The sequence below is a fragment of the Nycticebus coucang genome, chromosome X (assembly GCF_027406575.1).
Source record: "Nycticebus coucang isolate mNycCou1 chromosome X, mNycCou1.pri, whole genome shotgun sequence".
Lineage (NCBI taxonomy): Eukaryota > Metazoa > Chordata > Mammalia > Primates > Lorisidae > Nycticebus > Nycticebus coucang.
This window is the reverse complement of record NC_069804.1, coordinates 86,625,376-86,650,945: the sequence shown is the minus strand read 5'-3', so window position 1 is coordinate 86,650,945 and position 25,570 is coordinate 86,625,376. Positions and strand designations below refer to the sequence as shown.

Sequence of the window (25,570 nt, the reverse complement as noted above, 5' to 3'; positions counted from 1 at the left end):
AATATCCTTACTCCTCTTCGCCTCCCACCTCCCTTCCTCTCTCCCTCTGCTTCGCTGTTTGTGGAATCTAGTTCTGTTCTATCATTCATATGAATGTTGTAGGTGATTATTGGTTTCATAGTAGTATGGAGTACATTGGATAATTTTTCTTCCATTCTTTAGATACTTTACAAAGAAGAATATGTTCCAGCTCCATCCATGTAAACATACAAGATGTAAAGTATTTATCTTTTTTATGGCTGCATAGAATTCCATGGTATACATATACTACAATTTGTTAATCCATTCATGAGTCATTATGCACTCGGGCTATTTTCATGACTTGGCTATTATGAATTGGGCTGCAATAAACATTCTCGTGCAAATGTCTTTGTTGTAAAATGATTTTTGATCATCTGAGTGTATACCTAGAAGAGGAATTGCAGGATCGAATGGTAGGTCTACTTTTAGTTCCTTGAGTATTCTCCAAACTTCTTTCCAAAAGGGCCATATTAGTTTGCATTCCCACCAGCAGTATAGAAGTGTTCCCTTTTCTCTGTATCCATGCCAACATCTGTAGTTTGGGGATTTTGTTATGTGGGCTAATCTTACTGGAGTTAGATGATATCTCAAAGTGGTTTTGATTTGCATTTCACTGATGATTAAAAATGATGACCATTTTTTCATGTGTTTGTAGGCTATGTGCCTGTCTTCTTCAGAGAAGCTTCTGTTCAAGTATCTTGCCCACATAGAAATGGGGTTATTGTTCTTTTCTTATTGAGTTAGCTTGAATTCTCTGTAGATTCTGGTTATCAGGCCTTTGTCAGAAACATAAGCTGCAAAAATCTTCTCCCATTCTGAAGGCTGTTTGCTTTACTTACTGTGCTCTTGGCTGTGCTTTTCAGTTTGATCAGATCCCAGTAATACATTTTTGGTGTTGCTTCAATTGCCAGGTGGGTCCTCCTCATAAAATATTTTCCCAGGGTGATTTCTTCAAGCATTTTCCCTGCACTCTCTTCTAGTATTTTTATAGTTTAATGTCTTAAGTTTAAATATTTTAGCCAGTGAAAATCAATTGTTGTTAATGGTGAAAGGAGGGGGTCCAATTTCAGTCTTCTACAGGTCACCAGCCAGTTTACACAGCACCATTTGTTAAATAGAGGGTCTTAACCACAATGAATGTTTTCAATAGGCTTATCAAAGATCAAATGACGGTAAGTGGCTGGGTTCATCTCTTGGTTCTCTATTCTGTTCCATAAATCTACCTCTCTGTTTTTATGCCAGTACCATGCACTTTTGATCACTATAGATTTATAGTATAGCCTTGAGCATGGAAACATGATACCTCCTGATTTGTTTTTATTTTGGAGTAATATATTGGCTATTTGAGGTTTTTCTGATTTCATATAAAACAAAGTACTATTTCTTCAGGCTCTTTAAAGGATGACAATGGTGATTTAATATGGATTGCATTAAATCTCTAAAGTGCTTTGGGTAGTATAGACATTTTAACAGTGTTGATTATTCCCAGCCATGAGCATGACATATTTTTCCATTAGTTAACATCTTCAGCTATTTCTTTTCTCAGAGTTTCATAATTTTCTTTATAGAGGTCTTTCATGTCCTGTGTTAGGTAAATTCCCAGACATTTAATCTTCTTTGGCACTACTGTAAAAGGAATAGAATCATCAACTATATATTCAGCTTGACCATTGGTATATATAAAAGCTACTGATTTGTAAGTATCGATTTTGTGTCCTGAGATGCTGCTGTATTCCTTGATCATTTCTAATAGTTTTGTAGTTGAGTCCCTGGGATTTTCCAGGTATAGGATCATATCATATGTGAAGAGTGACAGTTTGATCTCCTTTGATACCATTAGGATTCCCTTGATCACCTTCTCTTGTCTGATTGTGATGGCTAAGACCTCCATTACAATGTTGAATATCAGTGGAGACAATGGGCATACTTGCCTAGTTCCTGATCTGAGTGGAAATGTTTTCAATTTTACTACATTCAGTATTATACTGGCTGTGGGTTTGCTGTAGATGGCCTCTATCAGTTTAAGAAATCACCCATTCAACCCTATTTTTTAAGTGTTCTGATCATGAAAGCATTATGGACATTATCAAAAGTTTTATTCTGAATTCTTTGAGAGAATAATATTGTCTTTTTTTTAATTTTATTTATGTAATGTCGAACCAACATTGTAACCCTGGAATAAAACCAACTTGAACATGGTGTAAAATTTTTTTGATGTGTTGTTGAATTCTGTTTGCTAGGATCTTATTGAATATTTTTGCATCAATATTCATCAATGAAATTGGTCTATAGTGTTCCTTCTTGTTGGGTCCTTTCCTCTTTTGGGGATGAGGGTGATATTTGCTTCATAGAATATGTTGGGAAGTAAACATGAAAGAGGTAAAGTCTCCATCTTTCTTTAAGGCTGCATAATATTCCATGGTGTACATATACCACAATTTGTTGATCCATTCATGGATTGATGGGCACTTGGGCTTTTTCCATGACTTAGCAATTATGAATAGGGCTGCAATAAATATTCTGATACAAATATCTTTGTTATGGTGTGATTTTTGGTCTTCTGGGTATATGCCCAGTAGGGGGATTACAGGATTGAATGGCAGATCTATTTTTAGATCTCTAAGTGTTCTCCATATCTCTTTCCAAAAGTAATGTATTAATTTGCATTCCCTCTTTTTCTATATTTTGAAAAAGGTTTTATAATATGGGTACTGGTTCCTCTTTAACAGTTTGGTAGAATTTTGATGTGAATCCATCTAGTCCTGGACTTTTCTTTTTGGGAGATTTCATATAGTTGACGCTATGTCAAGTGATTGATATAGGTTTATTCAAAATTCCTAATTCTTTCCTATTGAGTTTAGGAAGGTGATGTGCTTCCAGGTATTGGTCCATTTCTTTGAGGTTTTCATATTTCTGTGAAAAAAGTTTTGTTTTTTTTTTTAGTAATCACTGAGGATTTTTTGATTTTCTGAGGTGTCTGTTGTTATTTCTCCTTTATCTTTTTTGATTGATGATATTAGCAATATTACTTTTCTGTTTATAGTTAGGTTTGCTAAAGATTTATCAATTTTATTAATCTTTTCAAAAAACCAACTTTTGTTTCATTGATATTCTGAATGATTCTTTGTTTTCAAATTCATTTAATTCTGCCTTAATTTTGGTTATTTATTTTCTTCTTCTGGGTTTGGGGTTGGAATTTTCTTCCTCTTCTAGTTTCCTGAGATGACTCATTAAGTTTTTGGCTTCCTCTCTTTCTGTTTTCTTGATGAAGGCTTCCAAAGCTACAAATTTCCCTCTGTGTAGTATCCCTCGGGTTTTGATAACTTGTATCTTCATTATTATTTTGTTCTAGAAATTTGGTGATTTTCTTTTTAATCTCATCTTTACCCAGCTATCATTCACCATAAGATTATTTTGTTTCCATGGCTTTGTTTGAGTATGAAGACTCCTATTGCTGTTGAGTTCAACTTTCATTCTGTGGTGGGTCAAGAAAATACAAGGAATAATTTCTATTGTTTTAAATTTTCTGAGATTATACTTGCATCCTAAATTATGATCAATTTTGGAATGTGATTAATGGGCTGATGAGAAGAATGTATATTCAGTCTTATTAGGATGAAATGTTCTGTAGATGTCTGTTAAGTCCATTTTTCCTAATGTAAAATTTAAGTCTAATATTTCATTATTTAGTTTCTTCTTGAAGAATTGATCCTAAACTGTTAAAGGGGTGTTAAAATCTCTAACTATTATATTTCTAGAAGATATCAAATTATTCATACCCATTAGGGTTTGCTTTATAAATTGAGGCACATATGAGTAAGATGCATAATTTTTTCTTTTATTAAATCATAACCGTATACATTGATATGATCATGGGGCATCATACACTCACTTCATAGACCATTTGAAACATTTTTATCACAATGGTTAACATAGCCTTTCCGGCGTTATCTCAGTTACTGTGCCAAAACATTTACATTCTACATTTACCAAGTTTCGCAAATACCCCTGTAAGATGCACCACAGGTGTGATCCCACCGATCCCCCTCCCTCTACCCACCACCTCCCCTTTCCCACTTCCCCCTATTGTTAGGTTGTAACTGGGTTATAGCTTTCATGTGAGAGCCCCAAATTAGTTTCATAGTAGGGCTGAGTACATTGGGTAGTTTTTCTTCCATTCTTGAGATACTTTACTAAGAAGAATATGTTCCAGCTCCATCCATGTAAACATGAAAGAGGTAAAGTCTCCATCTTTCTTTAAGGCTGCATAGTATTCCATGGTGTACATATACCACAATTTATTAATCCATTCGTGGATAGATGGGCACTTGGGCTTTTTCCATGACTTAGCAATTATGAATTGGGCTGCAATAAACATTCTGGTACAAATATTTTTGTTATGTTGTGATTTTTGGTCTTCTGGGTTTATGCCCAGCAGAGGGATTACAAGATTGAATGGCAGATCTATTTTTAGATCTCTGAGTGTTCTCCATATATCTTTCCAAAAGGAATGTATTAATTTGCATTACCAACAGCAGTGCAGAAGTGTTCCCTTTTCTCCGCATCCACGCCAACATCTCTGGTCTTGAGATTTTGTGATATAGGCTAGTCTCAGTGGAGTTAGATGATATCTCAAAGTAGTTTTGATTTGCATTTCTCTGATGATTAAAGATGATGAGCATTTTTTCCTATGTCTGAAGGCCGTGCGCCTGTCTTCTTCAGAGAAGTTTCTCTTCAAATCCCTTGCCCAGCCTGCGATGGGATCCCTTGTTTTTTTCTTGCTGATGCGTTTGAGTTCTCTGTGGAAAAACATACCATGCTCATGGCTGGGAAGAATCAACATTGTCAAAATGTCCATACTACCCAAAGCAATATATAATTTCAATGCACTCCCTATTAAAGTTCCACTGTCATATTTTAAAGATCTTGAAAAAACAATACTTCGTTTTATATGGAATCAGAAAAAACCTCAAATAGCCAAGACATTACTCAGAAATAAAAACAAAACAGGAGGAATCACACTACCAGACCTCAGACTTTACTACAAATCGATAGTGATCAAAACAGCATGGTATTGGCACAAAAACAGAGAAGTAGATATCTGGAACAGAATAGAGAACCAAGAGATGAATCCAGCTACTTACCGCTATTTGATTTTTGACAAGCTAATTAAAAACATTCAGTAGGGAAAAGATTCCCTATTTAACAAATGGTGCTGGGTGAACTGGCTGGCAACCTGCAGAAGACTGAAATTGGACCCACACCTTTCACAATTAACTAAGATAGACTCTCATTGGATTAAAGATTTAAACTTAAGACGTGAAACTATAAAAATACTAGAGGAGAATGCAGGGAAAACCCTTGAAGAAATTGGTCTGGGTGAGTATTTCATGAGGAGAACCCCCCGGGCAATTGAAGCAGTTCAAAAATACACTACTGGGACTTGATCAAACTAAAAAGCTTCTGCACAGCTAAGAATGCTGTAAGTAAAGCAAGCAAACAGCCCTCAGAATGGGAGAAGATATTTGCAGGGTATATCTCTGACAAAGGTTTAGTAACCAGAATCCACAGAGAATTCAAACGCATCAGCAAGATGAGATTCTTGTAGGCAGCAGTTTTCTGGCCTCAATTTTTGTATCCAGTCAGCCAACCTGTGCCTGATAGAGGACAATTTAAACCATTCACATTAATTGAGAATATTGATAAGCCTTTTGAAAGTCTGGGGGACATTTTTAATCCTTTTGCGACTGTGGAAGTCACAATTTGATCAAAAGTTTGTGGGTGCATTTACATTTGTGGTTGAAGATTGCACTGGTCGTTATGGTAGATAGGTCTGAGAATATCCTGAATAGCTGGTTTAGTTATGGCAAATTGCTTCAACATGTGAATTTCATTAATGTATTTAATTTCTTCATCATTAATGAAACTCAGTTTAGCTGGATACAGGATCCTGGGTCGAAAGTTATTTTGTTTTAGGAGATTAAAAGTCGATGACCAACTCTTCTAGCTTGAAAGGTTTCAGCAGAGAGATGTGTAGTTATTCTAATATTCTTCCCTTTATAGGTTATGGTTTTCTTACATTTGGCTGCTTTCAGAATTTTTTCCTTCATATTAACTTTAGTAAAATTGATTATGATGTGTCTGGGAGATGTCTAATTTGGGTTGAGTCGTGCTGGAGTTCTGAAACTGCCTGTTATCTGAATTTCAGAATCTCTTGGCATGTCTGGAAAGTTCTCTTCCAGAATCTCATGAATAAGAGACTATGTGTTGGCAGTGCCTTGGCTTAGTCGGTTAGGCGCCGGCCCCATATACCGAGGGTGGCGGGTTTAAACCCGGCCTCAGCTGAACTGCAACCAAAAAATAGCTGGGCATTGTGGCAGGCACCTGTAGTCCCAGCTACTCAGGAGGTTGAGGCAAGAGAATCACTTAAGCCCAGGAGTTGGAGGTTGCTGTGAGCTGTGTGATGCCATGGCACTCTACCAAAGGCCATAAAGTGAGACTCTGTCTCTAAAAAAAAAAAAAAGAGAGAGAGACTATGTGTTTTGTGAAACCACTTTGTTGCTTTCGGGGATCCTTATAAGGCTAATATTAGTTTTCTTTGAATTGTACCAGAGCTCTCTGAGAGAGTGATCCGTTTTTGCCCTCCGTTTCTCTTTCTCTTTGAAGGTTTGGGACCATTCAAAAGCTTTGTCTTCAGTGTCAGAAATCCTTTCTTCTGCTTGCTCCATTCTGTTACTGAGGGATTCTTCTGTATTTCTCAGATCTTTGAGGGCTGCAACTTCTTGTCTCAATGTGTCAAATCTTTGGTCTTTTTGTCTTTGAATTCGTTGAATTCTTGAGATACTTTTTGGATTGCTGCTTGAAATATTAATTCGATCTTATTTGCTATCCAGATTCTGAATTTTAGTTCTAATATCTCAGCCATTTGTTTATGCATGGGATCTTGTGCTGTTTCTGCTTTTTTTGTTCCTTAGGGGAGTTGTTCTACTCTGATTATTCATATTGCTGGAGCTTTTTCTTTGATTCTGCCCCATTATTGTTTTTCACCATTGCCTCTGGCCGTCCTCAGATTTGGGGAGATGTCTCTCCAAGATTAGTCCTCAGTGGGATTACTCTATTGTTGCTGGATCTTTGTAGGGAGTGACCCTGTGTAGCTAGCTTCTCTGGGACTGTCCCAGCCAGGGAGTTCTGGCTGTGTGAGCAGTTCCAGAGTGTGGCACACCCAGATCCAGAAAGAGGGTGGTGGATGGTGCAAATGGTTCTGGGAGTACTTGGCTCCTGGTGACTTTGGCACAGAGAGCCTGGGGCTCCAGCAATCTCTGGCCAGGAGGAAGGCTCCGCACAGAGGCAGGGAAGGTTCTAGAGGGAGCATGCAGCTCGTGTGGCTTCCAGATTCCCTGGCCAGACAGCTGGGGCCGGTGCAGAGGCAGGAAGAGTACGGGATGGAGCACGTGGATTCTGGAGCTCCCGGAGTTCCTGGCCAGGGCTGGGTGTGAGGACTCTTGGTTACTAGTGGAGTCCCTGGCCTGAGTGGGCTTGCAGAGGCCTAGTGGGCCTCTGCCCACCATGTGCCCCACCATGGGGCACAGGGCCATGTGCTTGCAGGTAGTGTCCCTGGCCAGGGCGTGCATGTGGAGTCCTGGCAGGTGCTAGGCATGTGGCCACCTGGTTGCAGGCCCAGTCCCTGGCCTGCACAGGCGTGGGTCGCTGGTCTGCGTGGTTGTTTCTGGGATTTCTATCTGTTCTATTGTTCCGTGTGTCTGTCTGTTTTTATGCCAGTACCATACCATTTTGATTAATGTAGTTTTGTAGTGTTTTGAAATCATGAATTGTGAGGACTCCAGGTTTCTTCTTCTTTCTTAAGACTACTTTTACTACTGGGGTCCTTTGTGGATCCACATCAGTTTTAAGATGTTAAAAATTATTTTGTAAACAAATCCCTTTGGAATTATGATAGGGATTTGACAAAATTCAATAACTTTTAATGATAAGCAAAAACACTCAAAAAATAAAAACAAAAATAGAAGAAAATTACCTCAACATCTTAAAGGGTATTTAAATAGGCCATCATTAATATCATACTGAATAATGAAGAAGCTAAAAGTATTTACTCTGAGATTAGGAGTGAGGCAAATATGTCTAGTCTAGCCACTTCTTTTCAACATGGTATTATAAGTACTAGCTAGAGAAAATAGGCAAAGAAAAAAATAAATGCCTACAAATCAGACAGGAAGTAAAACTATCTCTGTTAACAGATGGCTTGAGATTATATGTAGAAAACCTAAAGATTCCACACCAAAAACTTGTTAGAACTAGTATCCATTCAGTAATATTGTACAATGGAAATATTAATGTACAAAATTAGTTGCATTTTATATACTAGTAAGGAACAATATTAAAAGGAAATTAAGAAACAATCTCATTTAAAATACCATCCAAAAGAATAAAATATTTAAGAATAATTTAATTAATTAGATGAAAGACTTTTACATTGAAAATTAGAAAACATAGTTGAATGAAATTAAAGACACAAATGGAAACATACCCCATGTTTAGGAATTGAAAGTTTTAATATTGGTGAAATTTCCATACTATTCAAAATGATTCACAAAGTAGATAAAAAGAAATATTAAAAGGAAGATGGCTTTCAAGCCTAGAGCCACTACAGAACAGGACTTTTGCTCAACTTGAGCTAAGTTAAGTTTTATTCGAGCAAAAAGGGCAGGAGAAAAGCAAATTGTAGCATTTCCATGGAGTAATTATGGCCACCAATTGGCTACTCTGAGAAGAAGTAGGTAAAATATAAAAAGACAGTTTCTTCAAGATGATTTTGCACCTTTGTGCCATGGAAACATATGCTAAGGAACCTAAGCAGGATAAATTTAAAGGAAGAAAACTGGCTCTATAACCATTCTCTTTGTTTTCTGAGCTCTCTGGAACCTCAGAAGTAATGCATGCAAGGCATTCATTCAACTTGTAATAATTTAACACCTCTTATGTTCCAGGCATTGTTCTTGATGCAGGAAAGTCAGTAGACAGCATTGTAGACAAGATAAAATTTTCATAGTACCATAGAATTTACATTCTATTGGAGATATAAGACATTAGAAAGATAATTTAAATAATGAGAGATTTAGAGAAAGAAAACAAGGTAATATGTCATGTTATATAAGCTTCACTGCTGAGGTGATATTCCAACTGAGACTTGAATGACAAGAAGAAGAAAACTAAAAATATCCACCAGAGTTACAGTCAGAGGTTTTCCAATTGCAAAGGTTCTCAGTGGGAGCAAGCTTGATATATGCCCCCGAAACAGAAACAAAGTCATAGTAGCCAAAGGATATTAGTCCAAGGAGCAAGTATGGGAAGTAAAGGCAAAAATGTAGCCAGATTTTAGAAAAGGTAAGCCAAAAAAAAAAAAAAGGTTAAATTATATCCCCTGAAGTGTTTTAAGTTGAAGAGTGTCATGATCTAGTTCATATGTTTTAAAAGATTATTCTGGCTGCAACATGGGGAATGGAAATAGTGGGAGAGTGCATGGAACTCAGGAGTCTCTTTCTGATGGTGTATCTAATACATATATTGCTTTAGACTAATGTGGTGGTAGCAGTAAGAAATGATGAGAAGTGAATGGCTTCAGAATATATTTTGAGGGTGGCCCCTGTGGCTCAAAGGGGTAGGGTGCCAGCCCCATATGCCGGAGGTGGTGGGTTCAAAACCAGCCCCAGCCAGAAACTACAAAAAAAAAAAAAAAGAAAAAGAAAAAAACAATATATTTTGGAAGTAAAGCTGATGGGACTCTGATAATTTAAGTGTTTAGGATGGGGAAAACATAGAATCCAGAATAATTCTCAGGTGTTTTGATTGAGAAGTGAGGTGCAGGGTGGTGCAATTAACTGATGTGCAGAAGACTGGAAGAGGAGCATATTTAGAATGTAAAATTAATGTTAGGATTCCTTAAGATTCAAATTGAAATGTCAATGGTCAGTCTGGGATTTAAGAGGGATGAAGTCTGGTGTATGAGTTTGGATTCCCATTACCATAAAGATGGTAGGACTAGATGAAATGACTTAGATAATTGTAAATTAAGAAGAAGGTGGAAAATAGAGCCCCAGGACACTCCCAACATTTAGAGGATTAGCAAAAGAATGGAGGCAGCAAAGGAAGGTGAAATAAAAGGAAAATTAGAAAAATGTGTAGAGTGATGGAAACCAAATAAAGAAATGAACTATGTCAACCACTGAATAACATGAGGCTAAAAAATTGACATCAGAATTACTGAAAGAGGTGGTGGTAATAGTAATACATGTAATATGTGATCAATTATCGCACATTTTCTCTGTGCTAGGTATTGTGCTGAAGGAAACTTTTACATTGGTTATTTCATTTCTTTTGCAGATTTTGTTGTTGGTTTTTTTTAATAGAAGATTTGTGATGGTCCCGCATTAAGCAAGTTCATCAGCACTATTTTCCAACAGCAGATGCTCACTTTGTGTCTCTGTGTCAGCATTTTTTTGCAATAAAATATTTTTAAATAAAGGTATGCAGTTTTTTTATACATAACACTATTACAAACTTAATAGCCTACAGCATAGTATAAATAGTACTTTTATTTGACTTTTTTATTATTAAATCATAGCTGTGTACATTAATGCAATCATGGGACACCATACACTGGTTTTATAGACCATTTGACACATTTTCATCACACTGGTTTATTGTGTTAAGACATTTATATTCTACACTTACTAAGTTTCACATGTACCATTGTAAGATGCACCACAGGTGTAATCCCACCAATCACCCTCCCTCCGCTCATCCTCCCCCCTCCTTCCCCTCCCTCTACCCCTTCCCCTTATTCTTAGGTTATAACTGAGTTATAGCTTTCATGTGAAAGCCATAAATTAGTTTCATAGTAGGGCTGAGTACATTGGATACTTTTTCTTCCATTCTTGAGATTCTTTACTAAGAAGAATATGTTCCAGCTCCATCCATGTAAACATGAAAGAGGTAAAGTCTCCATCTTTCTTTAAGGCTGCATAATATTCCATGGTGTACATATACAACACTTTATTAATCCATTCATGGATTGATGGGCACTTAAGCTTTATCCATGATTTAGAAATTATGAATTGGGTTGCAGTAAATATTCTGGTACAAATATCTTTGTTATAATGTGATTTTTGGACTTCTGGGTATATACCTAGTAGAGAAATTATAGGATTGAATGGCAGATCTATTTTTAGACGTCTACGTGTTCTCCAAACATCTTTTCAAAAGGAATGTATTAATCTGCATTCCCACCAGCAGTGTAGAAGTGTTCCCTTTTCTCCACATCCACGCCAACATCTCTGGTCTTGGGATTTTGTGATATGGGCTTATCTTACTGGAGTTAGATGGTATCTCAAGGTAGTTTTGATTTGCATTTCTCTGATGATTAAAGATGATGAGCATTTTTTCATATGTCTGTAGGTTGTGCACCTATCTTCTTCATAGAAGTTTCTCTTCAAGTCCCTTGCCCAGCCTGTGATGGGATCACTTTTTCTTTTCCCGCTTATAGTTTTGATTTCTCTGTGGATTCTGGTTATTAAACCTTTGTCGGAGACATAAAATGCAAACATCTTCTCCCGTTCTGAGGGCTGTCTGCGTGCTTTACTTACTGTGTTATTGCCTGTGCAGAAGCTTTTTAGTTTGATCAAGTCCCAATAGTGTTTTTTTGAAGCTGCTTCAATTGCCCAGGGGGTCCTCCTCATAAAATACTTGCCCAGACCGATTTCTTCAAGGATTTTTCCTGTACTCTCTTCTAGTATTTTTATAGTTTCATGTCTTAAGTTTAGATCTTTAATCCAGTGAGAGGCTATCTTAGTTAATGGTGAAAGGTGTGGGTCCAGTTTCAGTCTTCTACAGGTTGCCAACCAGTTCACCCAGCACCATTTGTTAAATAGAAAATCTTTCCCCCACTGAAAGTTTTTAATTGACTTGTCAAAGATCAGAAAACAATAAGTAACTGGGTTCATCTCTTGGTTCTCCATTGTGTTCCAGATATCTACTTCTCTTTTTTTGTGCCAGTACCATGCTGTTTTGATCACTATTGATTTGTAGTAAAGTCTGAGTTCTGGTAGTGTGATTCCTCCTGCTTTGTTTTTATTTCTGAGTAATGTCTTGGCTATTGGAGGTTTTTTCTGATTCCATATAAAATGAAGTATTATTTTTTCAAGATCTTTAAAGTATGACAGTGGAGCTTTAATAGGGATTGCATTAAAATTGTATATTGTTTTGGGTAGTATGGACATTTTAACAATGTTATTTCTTCCGAGCCATGAGCATGGTATGTTTTCCCATTTGTTAACGTTTTCAGCTATTTCTTTTCTTAGAGTTTCATAGTTTTCTTTATAGAGATCTTTCATGTCCTTTTTTAGATAAACTCCCAAATATTTCATCTTCTTTGGAACTACTGTGAATGGAATAGAGTCCTTAACTGTTTTTGCAGCTTGACCATTGTTGGTATATATAAAGGCTACCGATATGAAGGTTGATTTTGTAACCCGAGACACTGCTGTATTCCTTCATCACTTCTAAGAGTTTTATAGTAGAATCCCTGGTGTTTTCCAGATATACAATCATATCATCTGCGAAGAGTAAAAGTTTGATCTCTTCTGACCCTACACGGATACCCTTGATCGTCTTTTCTCTTCTAATTGCGACAGCTAAAACTTCCATTACAATGTTAAAGGTCAGTGGAGACAATGGGAAGCCTTGTCTGGTTCCTGATCTGAGTGGAAATTATTTCAGTTTAACTCCATTCAATACAATATTGGCTGTGGGTTTGCTGTAGATAGCCTCTATCAGTTTAAGAAATGTCCCTTCTATACCAATTTTCTTAAGTGTTCTGATCATGAAGGGATGCTGGATATTGTCAAAATGTTTTTCTGCATCAATTGTGAGAATCATATGGTCATTGTTATTTAATTTGTTTATGTGCTGGATTATACTTAGAGATTTACATATATTATTATTTTTTATTAAATCATAACTGTGTACATTGGTATGATCATGGGGCATCATACACTCGCTTTATAGACCGTTTGACACATTTTTATCACAGTGGTTAACATAGCCTTTCCGGCGTTATCTCAGTTACTCTGCCAAAACATTTACATTCTACATTTACCAAGTTTCGCAAATACCCCTGTAAGATGCACCACAGGTGTGATCCCACCGATCCCCCTCCCTCTACCCACCCCCCCCTTTCCCACTTCGCCCTATTGTTAAGTTGTAACTGGGTTATAACTTTCATGTGAGAGCCCCAAATTAGTTTCATAGTAGGGCTGAGTACATTGGGTACTTTTTCTTCCATTCTCGAGATACTTTACTAAGAAGAATATGTTCCAGCTCCATCCATGTAAACATGAAAGAGGTAAAGTCTCCATCTTTCTTTAAGGCTGCATAGTATTCCATGGTATACATATACCACAATTTATTAATCCATTCGTGGATCGATGGGCACTTCGGCTTTTTCCATGACTTAGCAATTATGAATTGGGCTGCAATAAACATTCTGGTACAAATATCTTTGTTATGTTGTGATTTTTGGTCTTCTGGGTATATGCCCAGCAAAGGGATTACAGGATTGAATGGCAGATCTATTTTTAGATCTCTGAGTGTTCTCCATATATCTTTCCAAAAGGAATGTATTAATTTGCATTACCAATAGCAGAGCAGAAGTGTTCCCTTTTCTCTGCATCCACGCCAACATCTCTGGTCTTGAGATTTTGTGATGTAGGCTAGTCTTATTGGAGTTAGATGGTATCTCAAAGTAGTTTTGATTTGCATTTCTCTGATGATTAAAGATGATGAGCATTTTTTCCTATGTCTGAAGGCCGTGCGCCTGTCTTCTTCAGAGAAGTTTCTCTTCAAATCCCTTGCCCAGCCTGCGATGGGATCCCTTGTTTTTTTCTTGCTGATGCGTTTGAGTTCTCTGTGGATTCCGGTTATTAAACCTTTGTCAGAGATATACCCTGCAAATATCTTCTCCCATTCTGAGGGCTGTCTGCTTGCTTTGCTTACTGTGTTCTTAGCTGTGCAGAAGCTTTTTAGTTTGATCAAGTCCCAGTAGTGTATTTTTGAAGCTGCTTCAATTGCCCGGGGGGTTCTCCTCATGAAATACTCACCCAGACCAATTTCTTCAAGGGTTTTCCCTGCATTCTCCTCTAGTATTTTTATAGTTTCATGTTTTAAGTTTAAATCTTGAATCCAATGAGAGTCTATCTTAGTTAATTGTGAAAGGTGTGGTTCCAATTTCAGTCTTCTGCAGGTTGCCAGCCAGTTCACCCAGCACCATTTGTTAAATAGGGAATCTTTTCCCCACTGAATGTTTTTAATTGGCTTGTCAAAAATCAAATAGCGGTAAGTAGCTGGATTCATCTCTTGGTTCTCTATTCTGTTCCAGATATCTACTTCTCTGTTTTTGTGCCAATACCATGCTGTTTTGATCACTATCGATTTGTAGTAAAGTCTGAGGTCTGGTAGTGTGATTCCTCCTGTTTTGTTTTTATTTCTGAGTAATGTCTTGGCTATTCGAGGTTTTTTCTGATTCCATATAAAACGAAGTATTGTTTTTTCAAGATCTTTAAAATATGACAGTGGAGCTTTAATAGGGAGTGCGTTGAAATTATATATTGCTTTGGGTAGTATGGACATTTTGATAATGTTGATTCTTCCTAGCCATGAGCATGGTATGTTTTTCCATTTGTTAACATTTTCAGCTATTTCTTTTCTTAGAGTTTCATAGTTCTCTTTATAGAGATCTTTCACGTCTTTTGTTAGGCAAATTCCCAAATATTTCATCTTCTTTGGCACTACTGTGAATGGGATAGAGTCCTTAACTGCTTTTTCAACTTGACTGTTGCCGGTTACATATATTAAACCAGCCTTGAGACACTGGAATAAAAATGAATTAGTCATGATATATAATTTGTTTTATTATGTTGCTGTATTCTGTTTGTTAGGATCTTGCTGAATATTTTTGCATCTATATTCATTAGTGATATTGGTCTATAATTTTCTTTTCTTCTTGGGTCTTTTCCTGGTTTGGGGATCAGGGAGATGTTTGCTTCATAGAACGTGTTGGGTAATCTTTCTTCTTTTTCTACATTTTGCAACAGGTTGAGTAGTATAGGTACTAGTTCCTCTTTAAAGGTTTGGTAGAATTCTGGCTTGAACCCATCTGGTCCCGGGCTTTTCTTTTTAGGGAGGTTTTGTATAGTTGATGCTATTTCTGAACTTGATATGGGTCTGTTCAACATTTCCACTTGATTCTGGTTAAGTCTTGGAAGGTGGCGTGCTTCCAAGTATCGGACAATTTCCTTCAGATTTTCATATTTCTGAGAATAAAGTTTCTTGTAATATTCATTAAGGATTTTTTGGATTTCTGATGAGTCTGTGGTTATTTCGTCTTTGTTGTTTCTGATTGATGATATTAGAGATTTTACTCTTTTTTTCCTGATTAGGTTGGCCAGAGGTTTATCTATTTTATTGACCTTTTCAAAAAACCAGCTTTTTGATTTATTGATCTGTTGTATTATTCTTTTGTTTTCAATTTCATTTAATTCTGCTCTAATTTTGGTTATTTCTTTTCTTCTACTGGGTTTGGGGTTCGAATGTTCTTCCTTTTCCAGTTGTGTGAGATGTCCCATTAAGTTGTTAACTTCCTCTCTTTCCGTTCTCTTGAGGAAGGCTTGCAGTGCTATAAATTTCCCTCTTAGAACTGCCTTTGCAGTGTCCCAGAGGTTCTGATAGCTTGTGTCTTCATTGTCATTTTGTTCCAAAAAATTGGTGATTTCCTTCTTAATCTCATCTCTGACCCAGCTATCATTCAGCATAAGGTTATTTAACTTCCATGTTTTTGTATGGGTATGCAGATTCCTGTTGTTACTCAATTCAAGTTTTATTCCATGATGGTCCGAGAAGAAGCATGGAATAATTTCTATTCCTTTAAATTTACTGAGGTTAGACTTGTGACCTAAAATGTGATCAATTTTGGAGTAAGTTCCGTGGGCTGATGAGAAGTATGTGTATTCAGTTTTGTTGGGATGAAATGTTCTGTAGATGTCTGCTAAATCTAAATATTGGATGGTTAGGTTTAAATCTAAGATTTCTTTGCTCAGCTTCTTTCTAGAGGATCGATCCAACACTGCCAAGGGAGTGTTGAAATCTCCAACGATTATGGAGCTGGAGGAAATCAAGTTACTCATGTCTGTTAGAGTTTCTCTTATAAATTGAGGTGCATTCTGGTTGGGTGCATAGATATTAATAATTGAGATCTCGTCATATTGAGTATTACCCTTAACAAATATGAAGTGACCATTCTTGTCCTTCCTTACTTTTGATGGTTTAAAGCCTACTGTATCTGCAAATAAAATTGCAACACCTGCTTTTTTCTGATTACCATTTGCCTGAAATATGGATGACCATCCTTTCACCCTGAGTCTGTATTTGTCTTTTAAGTTGAGATGTGACTCTTGTATGCAACAAATATCTGGCTTGAGTTTTTGTATCCAGTCAGCTAACCTATGCCTCTTTAGAGGACAGTTTAAGCCATTCACATTGATGGAGAGTAAGGATAAGTCTGGTGGAATTTTGGGTATCGAGTTTTTCAAAGGTCCAGTGGACATTTTTAATCCTTTCGCCAGTGTGGAAGTTGGAGTTTGATCCGAAGTTTCTGAGTGAGTTTACTTTTGTGGTATAGGATTGGGTTGGTCATTGTGGAGGATAGGTCTGAGAACATCCTGAAGAGCTGGTTTACTTATGGCAAATTTTTTCAACATATGAATGTCATTGAAGTATTTAATTTCTCCATCATAGATGAAACTCAGTTTAGCTGGATACAAGATCCTGGGTTGAAAGTTTTTTTGCTTTAGGAGATTAAAAGTTGATGACCAGCCTCTTCTTGCTTGAAAAGTTTCAGCAGAGAGATCTGCAGTTATTCTAATATTCTTACCTTTGTACGTTATAGTTTTCTTTCGCCGGGCTGCTTTGAGAATCTTCTCTTTCATGTTAACTTTAGTGAAGCTAATTATGATATGTCTGGGAGATGGCTTATTGGGGTTGAATCGTGCTGGGGTTCTGAAGCTGTCTGCTATCTGAATTTCAGATTCTCTAGGCATGTCTGGAAAATTTTCTTTCATAATTTCATGTAGAAGGGCCTCTGTGTCCTTGGCAGCCACTTCATCATTCTCCAAAATTCCTATAACCCTTATGTTGTTTTTTTTCGAATTATCTGAGAGCTCTCTGAGTGAGTGATCCGTTTTTGCTCTCCATTTCTCTTCCTCTTTGAGAGATTGGGAGCGTTCGAAGACTTTATCTTCAATGTCAGAAATCCTTTCTTCTGCTTGCTCCATTCTGTTACTGAGGGATTCTACTGTATTTTTCATATCTTTGAGGGCTGTAAGTTCTTGTTTCAGTGTGTCTAAGTCTTTGGTGGTTTTGTCTTTAAATTCGTTAAATTCTTGAGACAATTTTTGAATTTCTCCTCGAATTCCTAATTCCATTTTATTAATCTTGTCTGCAAACCAAATTCTGAATTCGACTTCTGACATCTCAGCCAGTTGTTTATGAATGGGATCTTCAATCACATCTGCCGTATCTTTTCTTGGGGGGGTTGATCTATTCTGGTTATTCATGTTACCAGAGTTTTTCCACTGATTCCGCCCCATGGTTTACTCCCTTTGGTTTTTCCCCTGGGGTTTTATCGAGGGCCCGTATAGTGTTGTGGCCTGAGAAACTGGGGCCCTGTCTGGTGTGGTGGAGCAAAGTGGTTCTGTCTTGTTTTCAGCTGGTTTCTGTTCGATCTTATTGCAACTTCTACTCTGGCTTGAAGTCTCAGCTGTGTGGAAAAATCAGCAATTAAGTCACCCCGCCTGCCTACCTCTGGCCCCAGTTGGAAAAGGAGAATCAAACCTTCCTACAATCGCACACCCAGGGCACCGCCTGAAGAGTCCTCAGTCTATTAGCCCAGTTCAAAAGGTCCGAATCAACTGTCTCAATCGGCACTTGTCTCGGGTGGAAGGGTTCAAGAGGTCTCTGGGAACTGGATCACAGGGGCCTGGTGACTCCTCTGACACAGCTCACCCCAGTGCAGCGTGGAGTCAGGAGGAGCCACCCAGCAAACAGAGCAGTCTGGGAAGGTTGACGTCTCCTTCCCCACTTTGCCCCTCCGTCGGACCCAGTCACTGGTATCTCTGTAGATGGCTAACCCAGTTGCCTGCAGTGAACAGACACTCCAGGGCTTTGCACCTGCCTGAATCGCAAGGAAGTCTGCCAGGCCCCCACAGACTGCCGCTATCTAGCAGGAGGAGATGGGGCCTGGCATCTTTGAGTGTTTGATGCAGGTGATGGGAAGGAGGTGTTCACTCAGGCTTAGCCCCGTCCCTGATGCATGCTGCTAACAGAACAGAACAGAACAGACAACTTTGTGAGGTTCTGTCTCTGTTCCTGTCGTCGCCTACAGGAGACGGGCTGTTTTGAGTTCAAACGTCTTTGCTGCTGGAGAATTGCGTCTGAACACCTCTCTGGGTCGGCCCCGCCCTGGAGGCTTCCGGGTTTGTGAGCCGTGTCACCGGTGGCCTCCTCTGGTTGCCCAGGGAGACAGGGGGTGTGGCCTCAGAATATCCAGAAGTGAGCGTTCTTTTGTTTGCGTCCTTGTGATCACAACTTGCCTCAGCGGTGTTGATGTGCGTTCTTCAGCCTTCTCTCTTGGTGAGGCTCAAGTCCACCAGGATACTTTCTAAATTCCTGTCCCTTAACTCTCCTTCTGGACGGGAGCCTTTGTTGAAAGCTGGCTTCAGTCTGCCATCTTGTCTCCCCACCCTTGGTGGTCCCACTGACTCTTAATTTGAGTGGGACTAGAAATAAATATACTAGCTATCATTCCAATCCTTACTAAAAAAGCATCACCACGGCCCATAGAAGCCGCGACTAAATATTTCCTGACTCAAGCCACAGCATCAATAATCCTAATAATAGCAATTATTATTAACACTATAAACTCAGGACAGTGAACAATAATAAAAACTGTCAGTCCATTATCTTCCCCCATATTACTAATTGCATTAACCATAAAACTAGGTATAACCCCATTCCACTTTTGAGTACCAGAAGTCACACAGGGAATCTCACTTACCTCAGGAATAATTTTACTAACATGACAAAAACTAGCCCCAATGTCTATCTTACTACAAATAAATCACTCAATCAATTCAAACATTACTTTGTTAATTGCCCTATTATCCATTGCCATTGGGGGGTGAGGAGGACTAAACCAAACACAACTACGAAAAATTCTAGCGTTCTCATCAATTTCTCATATAGGCTGAATGCTCGCCATCATCACGTTTAACCCCTCCGCAACCATCCTTAACCTTCTAATCTACTTACTCCTGACTTTATCCATATTCATCATGATGCTATCAATCTCTAGCACCTCTACACTAGCTATATCCCGCTCATGAAACAAAACACCAGTACTTACCTCAATACTCCTTATTACCCTCCTATCACTAGGAGGACTTCCACCACTATCTGGATTCTTACCAAAATGAATTATCACCCAAGAACTATGTAACAGCCACAACATCATTACACCAACCCTCATAGCTATCATATCTCTACTAAATCTTTTCTTTTACATACGACTAGTTTACTCGTCATCCCTAACCATATTCCCCACAACAAATAACATAAAAATAAAATGACAACTTAACACACCAACACCACCCGCCATGATAACCCCACTGATCACAGTATCATCTATACTCCTCCCACTGTCACCCATCATCTCAACCCTAAATTAGAGACTTAGGTTATGCCAGACCAAGAGCCTTCAAAGCTCTAAGAAAACGACAGCGTTTAGCCTCTGACCAATCCCCTAAGGACTGCAAGACTTCTCCTACATCAACTGAATGCAAATCAATTACTTTAATTAAGCTAAGTCCTCACTAGACTGGTGGGCTCCAACCCCACGAAATTTTAGTTAACAGCTAAAAACCCTACTCAACTGGCTTCAATCTACTTCTCCAGCCGCCAAGAATAAAAAGGTGGGAGAAGCCCCGGCAGAGTTGAAGCTGCTCCTTTGAATTTGCAATTCAATATGATTAATCACCTCGAGGCCTGGTAAAAAGGGGACTTGACCCCTATTTTTGGATTTACAGTCCAATACTCTACTCAGCCATTTTACCTACTTATGTTCGTTAACCGCTGGCTCTATTCTACTAATCACAAGGACATTGGCACTTTATATTTAGTATTCGGTGCCTGGGCAGGAATAGTGGGAACCGCCCTAAGTTTGCCAATCCGAGCAGAGCTGGGCCAGCCAGGTACTCTGCTGGGTGATGATCAAATTTATAACGTTATTGTAACGGCCCATGCATTCGTTATAATCTTTTTTATAGTTATGCCAATCATAATTGGGGGTTTCGGGAACTGATTAGTGCCCTTAATAATTGGAGCCCCGACATGGCTTTCCCACGAATAAATAATATAAGCTTCTGACTTCTACCACCGTCTTTCCTTCTTCTTCTAGCCTCATCAATAGTTGAAGCCGGAGCTGGCACTGGATGAACTGTATACCCGCCTCTAGCAGGCAATCTAGCCCATGCAGGAGCCTCAGTTGACCTTACCATCTTCTCCCTTCACTTAGCAGGGGTGTCCTCTATTTTAGGAGCTATTAATTTTATTACAACCGCCATTAACATAAAACCTCCTGCTATGTCTCAATACCAAACCCCACTGTTTGTCTGATCAGTTATGATCACCGCTGTATTATTATTACTATCCCTCCCAGTTCTTGCAGCGGGTATTACTATACTGCCAACAGACCGTAACCTAAACACCACATTCTTCGATCCGGCAGGAGGAGGGGACCCAATTCTATATCAACACTTGTTTTGATTTTTTCGGCCACCCTGAAGTCTACATTCTTATCCTACCTGGGTTCGGCATAATCTCACATATTGTATCTTTTTACTCAGGAAAAAAAGAGCCATTCGGGTATATGGGAATGGTCTGGGCCATAATGTCCATTGGTTTCCTGGGCTTTATTGTGTGGGCCCACCATATATTTAGAGTTGGCATAGATGTAGACACCCGAGCATACTTCACATCCGCTACAATAATCATCGCTATTCCCACTGGGGTAAAAGTATTCAGCTGACTGGCTACCCTACATGGTGGAAATATTAAATGATCCCCAGCCATATTATGAGCTCTAGGGTTTATTTTCCTGTTTACGGTAGGGGGTTTAACCAGAATCATACTATCTAACTCCTCATTAGACATTGTCCTTCATGACACATACTACGTAGTGGCACACTTTCATTATGTTTTATCCATAGGAGCTGTATTTGCCATCATAGGAGGATTTGTTCACTGATTCCCGCTATTCTCTGGTTATACTTTAGACCAAACCTGGGCTAAAATCCACTTCACCATTATATTTGTGGGCGTGAATTTAACTTTCTTCCCCCAACACTTTCTTGGTCTATCAGGAATACCACGACGCTACTCTGATTACCCAGACGCATACACAATATGAAACTCGATCTCGTCAATCGGATCCTTTATCTCCCTTACAGCAGTAGTACTAATAATTTCCATAGTTTGAGAAGCCTTTGCCTCAAAACGAGAAGTTATAATAGTAGAGCTAACACATACAAATATAGAATGACTGCATGGCTGCCCCCCACCTTACCGCACATTCGAGGAACCCACGTACGTGAAAGCCTAAACAAGAAAGGGAGGAATCGAACCCCCTAAAATTGGTTTCAAGCCAACCCCATAGCCCTATGACTTTCTTCTTATAAGATATTAGTAAAAACAATACATAACTTTGTCAAAGTTAAATTATAGGTTAAACCCCTATATATCTTTATGGCTCATCCAATACAGATTGGGTTTCAAGACGCTGCCTCCCCTATTATAGAAGAACTTTTATATTTCCATGACCACACTCTTATAATCGTATTCATAATTAGCTCACTAGTCTTATATATTATTTCCCTTATACTATCAACTGAACTCACGCATACAAGCACCAGGGACGCACAAGAAGTGGAGACAGTATGAACTATCCTTCCCGCTATAATTTTAATCCTAATTGCCCTCCTATCCCTCCAAATCCTCTATATAATAGACGAAATCAACACTCCTTCTATAACTCTAAAAACAATAGGACATCAATGGTACTGAAGCTACGAGTACACAGACTACGACAACCTATGCTTTGACTCATACATAGTGACCACTCCTGATTTAGAGCCCGGGGATCTCCGCCTGCTAGAAGTTGACAACCGGGTAATCCTTCCCACAGAGATATCTATCCGAATACTCATCTCTTCTGAAGACGTCCTTCACTCATGAACAGTTCCAGCCCTAGGAATCAAAACTGACGCAATCCCTGGGCGCCTAAACCAAGACACCGTTATGACTTCCCGACCAGGAATTTATTACGGGCAGTGCTCCGAAATCTGCGGGTCCAATCACAGCTTCATGCCAATCGTATTAGAATTAGTACCACTAAAGTACTTTGAAGAATGACTACTTAAATCTCTCTAGATCACTGTGAAGCTAATAAGCATTAACCTTTTAAGTTAAAGATTGAGAGTTATAAGAACTATCCACAGTGGATGCCACAACTAGATACATCAACATGGACTATCACTATTATATCCATAATTCTAACACTTTTTATCTTATTTCAACTAAAACTGTCAAAATTTACATATCCCATGCACCCCACCAAAAAACTTACAAAATCACACAAACTAGAAAACCCGTGAGAGATAAAATGGACCAAAACTTATTTACCTCATTCACTACCCCTACAATAGCTGGCCTGCCTATTGTAATTTTTATTGTAATGTTCCCATACATTATAATCTCAACCCCCACACGATTAATCAGCAACCGAATAACCTCTGTACAACAATGACTTATTCAATTAATCTTAAAACAATTAATAGTGACTCACAATACAAAAGGACGAACTTGATCATTAATACTTATCTCACTTATTATTTTTATCGGGTCAACTAATCTACTAGGTCTACTACCCCACATTTTTACACCAACAACCCAGATTTCAATGAATCTTGCCATAGCTATCCCGCTATGAGCAGCTACTGTAATTACAGGATTCCGACACAAAACTAAAGCATCCCTAGCCCACTTCTTGCCCCAGGGTACCCCTCCCTTACTAATCCCCATACTGATCCTTATTGAGACTATTAGCCTCTTAATTCAACCCATGGCCCTAGCCGTGTGACTAACAGCTAACATTACAGCGGGGCATCTCCTTATACACCTAATCGGAGGCGCTACACTAGCAATCTCATCAATTAGCTCAGTTGCAGCCTCAATCACATTCATCATCCTCATCCTGCTATCAATCCTAGAATTTGCAGTAGCTCTTATCCAAGCATACGTATTTACACTGCTAGTCAGCCTTTACCTACACGACAATACATAATGACCCATCAAACACATACCTACCACATGGCAAATCCTAGTCCATGGCCACTGATGGGTGCCATCTCAGCACTACTTATAACATCTGGCCTTATCATATGATTCCATTTTAACTCCACAACCCTACTGACCTTAGGACTACTAACCAATACTTTGACAATACTACAATGATGACGAGACATTGTACGAGAAGGAACATTTCAGGGCCACCACACCCCAGCAGTACAAAAAGGACTTCGCTATGGAATAGTCCTTTTCATTATCTCCGAAATTTTCTTCTTCACCGGGTTTTTCTGATCATTTTACCACTCAAGCCTAGCCCCGACTCCAGAGCTTGGAGGATGCTGGCCCCCAACAGGAATCAATCCTCTGAACCCCTTAGATGTCCCATTATTAAATACAGCAGTCCTCTTGGCTTCAGGTGTATCAATCACCTGAGCACATCACAGCCTAATAGAAGGTAATCGAAAACATATGGTACAAGCCTTATTTATCACCATCGCCCTAGGCCTGTACTCTTACAAGCATCAGAATACTTCGAGACCCCATTCACCATCTCAGATGGCATTTACGGCTCTACATTCTTCATAGCAACAGGCTTCCATGGCTTACACATTATTATTGGATCCAGCTTCCTAACCGTGTGCCTTATCCGCCAACTTAATTATCACTTCACATCTAACCACCATTTCGGATTTGAAGCTGCAGCATGATACTGACACTTCGTAGACGTAGTCTGACTATTCCTTTATGTATCTATCTACTGATGAGGTTCATGCTCTTTTAGTATAACTAGTACGATTGACTTCCAATCAATAGGATTTGGTAAATAGCCAAAAAAGAACAATTAATACAATAATTATACTAATTACTAACACATCTTTGGCCTCAGTACTAGTATTGGTGTCATTCTGACTTCCTCAATTAAATGTCTACATGGAAAAATATAGCCCCTACGAGTGCGGATTCGATCCAACAGGCTCTGCCTGCCTACCCTTCTCCATAAAATTTTTTCTAGTGGCCATCACATTCCTCTTATTTGACTTAGAAATCGCTCTACTTCTTCCACTCCCATGAGCTATCCAAACACACATGCTAAATCTAATACTCATCATAACTTTCCTCTTAATCCTAATCCTAGCCCTAGGGTTAGCCTACGAATGAATCCAAAAAGGACTAGAGTGACAAGAATATGGTAATTAGTTTAAATAAAACAAATGATTTCGACTCATTAGATTATGTACATCAACCATAATTACCATATGCCGTTGATCTCCACAAACATCCTTCTAGCTTTTATCACAGCCCTGCTGGGAGTTCTGATTTATCGATCACACCTTATGTCGTCCCTACTATGCCTGGAAGGGATAATATTATCAATGTTTATCCTAGTTAGCCTGACAACCATAAACCTACATTTTACACTAGCTAACATTGCCCCTCTCATCCTCCTAGTATTCGCTGCCTGCGAAGCTGCCGTAGGCCTTGTACTTCTAGTAATGGTATCCAACACCTACGGCATAGACTATATCCAGAACCTAAACCTCCTGCAATGCTAAAAATCATTATCCCAACTATTATACTAATCCCAGTAACCTGGCTATCTCATCACCGCACACTATGAATCAATGCAACAGTTCATAGCCTTATAATTAGCTCAATCAGCCTCCACCTACTCCACCAACCTACCAATAATCTCAACTTAATATATTTCTCCGACACCCTGTCTACCCCCCTCCTTATTCTCACAACATGATTACTTCCATTAATGATTCTAGCTAGCCAACATCACCTACGCAAAGAACCACTAGTTCAAAAAAAACTCTATATCTCAATACTAATCTCTTTGCAAACACTCTTAGTCATGACATTTACAGCCTCCGAATTGATCTTATTCTATTTCTTATTTGAGGCTACACTAATTCCAACCCTAATTATCATTACCCGATGGGGGAATCAGACAGAACGACTAAACGCCGGATTATATTTCCTGTTCTATACACTACTAGGATCACTCTCCCTATTAATT

At 38.7% G+C, this 25,570-nt stretch overlaps 2 pseudogenes across 1 annotated transcript; both read left to right on the top strand.

The window, feature by feature from the left end:
- Nucleotides 1–21,881: 21,881 nt before the first annotated feature.
- On the top strand, nucleotides 21,882–22,631 carry LOC128577480 (cytochrome c oxidase subunit 2-like; annotated as a pseudogene). Its single transcript, XR_008377577.1, has one exon. The product of XR_008377577.1 is annotated as a cytochrome c oxidase subunit 2-like (transcript).
- Nucleotides 22,632–22,668: 37 nt separating this feature from the next.
- On the top strand, nucleotides 22,669–24,734 carry LOC128577479 (ATP synthase subunit a-like; annotated as a pseudogene).
- The last annotated feature ends 836 nt before the right edge of the window (nucleotides 24,735–25,570 follow it).